This window comes from Malania oleifera, chromosome 2 (assembly GCF_029873635.1).
Source record: "Malania oleifera isolate guangnan ecotype guangnan chromosome 2, ASM2987363v1, whole genome shotgun sequence".
Lineage (NCBI taxonomy): Eukaryota > Viridiplantae > Streptophyta > Magnoliopsida > Santalales > Ximeniaceae > Malania > Malania oleifera.
Window position 1 is genome coordinate 131,247,147 of NC_080418.1, and position 3,806 is coordinate 131,250,952.

At 33.0% G+C, this 3,806-nt stretch overlaps 1 non-coding gene across 1 annotated transcript; it reads left to right on the forward strand.

Annotated features, from left to right (window-relative positions):
• Positions 1 to 556: 556 nt before the first annotated feature.
• On the forward strand, positions 557 to 663 carry LOC131149985 (small nucleolar RNA R71). Its single transcript, XR_009135373.1, has one exon. It is a non-coding gene; the product is annotated as a small nucleolar RNA R71 (small nucleolar RNA).
• The last annotated feature ends 3,143 nt before the right edge of the window (positions 664 to 3,806 follow it).

A 3,806-nucleotide genomic window follows, 5' to 3' on the forward strand; every position in this document is an offset into this window, starting at 1 on the left:
TCTAGGGGGTTGTGCAGATGGCTAGTTTTTGGACTTCCAGCTAAAATTAGGGTGATTGCGCCACCCCGAGTATAGGTATCAGAGAAAGGTGTAAAAGGCTTCTTGTACACACGAAAGGCATTACACTGTTCCTCATACATATCTCTCATTTCAGCAAATGTGGGACATTCTTGGGTGAGGTGATCTACCCCGCCACACACAAAACATGGTCTTATAGAATTTGGATGGTTAGCCACTTGTGTTGGCTTTAAGTCCTTAGTCTTTAACACCAGTAGCTCCCTAGTGAGCATCTCAACCTTAGCCTTTATATTATCCTCCTCCTCGAGATGGCAAATTCCACCACCATTTGGGTTTCCTACATGTCATGACCTATTTGTGCTCTCAGTACCACTAGGTCCTATCCGTGTGTGGGCTTTTTTTTACTAAGTCATTCAAATATTCAATGGCCTCATTAGGGTCCTTTTGCAAAAATTCACCATTACACATAATCTCAATGAATTGGCCCTCCCTAGGTACAAGTCCTTCATAGAAGTAACTCACAATGTGCCAACTCTCAGAACCATGGCGAGGACACAAATTTAACAATTCTTTAAATCTCTCCCAAACTTGGCAAAAAGTTTCACTCTCTTTCCGAACAAAGGTTGAAATTTGTATCTTCAAAGCATTTTTTTTTTGTGATATGGAAAATAATTATGAAAAAAAATGCTTGAGTCATCTTAGCCCATGACCCAATTGAACGTGGTCTCAATAAATACAACCAACTCTTTGCTCTTTCTTTTAAAGAAAATGAAAAAAATTTAAGTTTGACTGTGTCCATTGTACCAGGTTGATTATGGAAAGTTGTAGCTAACTCTTCAAATTCCCTAATCTGCACATATGGGTTTTTTTTTTTCAAGTCCATGAAAAGTGGGGAGAAGTGGAATCATCCCTGGTTTAAAATCAAAATGCGGCACAATAGGTGGACGCATGATACATGAGGGTGTGGCAGTGCTTGTAGGAGTGAGATACTCTTGAGTTCTAATGGGTTGGTCCTTATGATGACTCATTGTGAATGAAGATTATGATGCAATGGATGTTGTATCTGAATCAAGAGGCATATTAAATAAATTCTAAAATAGAACATCCGTATCTGAATCAATGTCGAGTCTCTTGCGAATCTACCTAATTCGTCCCTATACCTATGCTTACGCTTAAATAAAAATAAAAATAAATACTTACGAAACAAAAAATAAAACTAAAACTAAATAAAATAACAGAGAGAGGAACGAGATTACTGCCTTTGATGAATCAATTCAATCAAACATATTCTTCACAATGCTCCTTGTTGTACCGTCTCCCCGGCAACGACGCCAAAATTTGATTACGCCCAAAAAATAATGTGGTAGTTGTAGCACAACTTTGGGGTGTTGATTCCATAGGGAGATAGAAAAAGGAATACAAATGAGCAAATAAAAATAAAAAGAATAGTAAGTGGTTTTTTTTTATATTAAAAAAAAAAAAAACAACTAGCCTTCTTTTAGAAAGATTTAGAACTAAGATTATTTTTTGTGGATGAAAAATCAAGTTTGCAAGAACAAAGGCATCAAGAATCCCTTTCAAAAATCAAATAATCAATCTATTTTTAACCCAATGATTTTCTCAACTTGAGATTTCACATCCCAAATCCCTAATCGGATGATATAGAATTACAAATCTTTGATAAATTAAAAAGTAAATTTTGTAAATATTATTCATCTCATTAAAAACTCAAAAGCTATTAACTTTGTTATCAAAATCTAATGACGACAATATATCAAAAGACAATATCGTAGCAGAGGAGTAACATAACAAAATTAATAGTTTGTCTTGAACATATTTGTGGATCCTTACAATTTTATGGAAAAAACATGACTAAATCCATGAAGAGATTCAGATATATGAATATTCAAGCGCAAAATAAAACCAATAATAATTGATGAACAATAAATAGAAAATATAAAAACATTGAGGAACAACAATATGGATTAAAAACAAATTGAAATACCTTTATTTGATCAAGTTTATCCCTAGCTAAGGCTAGGGAATTAGTTCCTCATAATAGGATGAAATAAAGACAAAGTCTAAAGAAAATCTTCACAAAACCAAGCCGGCCACTCAAAATAAGAGTTTTATTTTTATTTTTATATAGGTCTCCCTATAAAACCCTAAAAATGGAATCATAAAAGAAATTCTGAATAAATAACTTCAGGATTTGGGCTCGGATTGCGACCCATTTTTAACCTAGTAAAAGCCTAAATTAGCAAGAGTCTATTTTAGCATAAATTGTAACCCATTATGTAAGATTTTCAACGCAACTTGAATCGCCCAAACCTAATATCATATGAGATAGTTATGATGAAAATACTGAACACTATGTGGAGTCTCTTCCAAAATAGGATTCTATCATATCCAACATTCTTTCCTCCAATCTAGGTAGTTGATCTTCTTCATTTATGCTAAGGGTTGACTTCCAAATCTTCTTAATTCAATTCCTATGATAAGAATCACTGAAAATTAATTAGACTTAAAAACTTTATAAAATGAAGATCAAGTTACAAACTTACCACTAACATATTCAAATTGTCCTTATAAATTATCAAATAAACAAGAAAAAGTAATGTTTAGAGTGCACTTTTATGCACTCATCACGAACGTACTTAACCAATAGAGAGTCCTAGATATAAAGATCAATATAAAACTTGAATTTACAATACAAAACTAGGCTTTAATGAATTCAGTCAATTAATATTTAGAATATGATTTTTAGCTAGAATCAATGATATTTTCAAAACCAAATTCAGTAGTGGAAGTTCGTTTTTCTTAGCATATATACTTAAATAGTATGAATAAATACCAATTATTTTACCACAGCCTTTTTAATCAATGATTCAAAAACATTTGCTATTTTGAATTTTTAATCCAACATACAATCAACAATAATTGGTGCTCTTGTTTCAACCAAAAATTTGTTTCCTATCATTCAACAGTTTATTCAACATTTAGCAATTTCAATGTCCAACAAGTTCTCAAATATTCTACACGTATTCAAAGATTATAAAATCATCCACGTAGCTTATATCTCGTAGAAATTTAAAGAGTAGAGGGGAAGAAGAAGCTAAATAGTGTTTTTTTTACAAGGTTCGGCCGCAGCCTACGTCCTTGCCTCAAGCAACCCACTCTGAGGATTTCCTTTCCAACTTTGTTACTAGGTGAAGTAAAGCCTCTCCCTATTCAAGGTGGAGTTCAACTCTCTAATGATAACAACCCTCTTGTTAGCCAGCAATTCAAAGTCGCTAAAATCGTCAAAAACAATACAAAGAAAGCACAATGCCTTGTACAAAAAAATACTCCTCAATCGAGCAGATTAGTACATGCTAGAATCACAATACTTCAAATAAAATCAATATAGAAGTTGAAGCTTCAAAGTATATCACCAAAAATATGATTTATGAGTGTGAGTTTCAAAACATCAATCAGATTAATGTGAGTACTCAGCAAGAAACACAGCAACCTCCAAAGAAAAATATAACATAAAAGTTTTATAGAATATAAGTCTGTCGTTCTCTCTTCTTGTGCCCTAATGAGAATATGAAGTTTAAATAGTGCACTAGGGTTTCAAAAAGTTTTCCTCAAATTGTATCTCAATTGGAAACCAATCATGCAAGTTTTGGAAACAAGATCAGCGCTGTTAAGCATTTAAACATACGCATCAGTCGACTGGACTAGAAGGAACAGTCACTTGTGCTCTTTTAAAACTAGCGCATTCTAAAAGTTAAAATGGGGTCAGT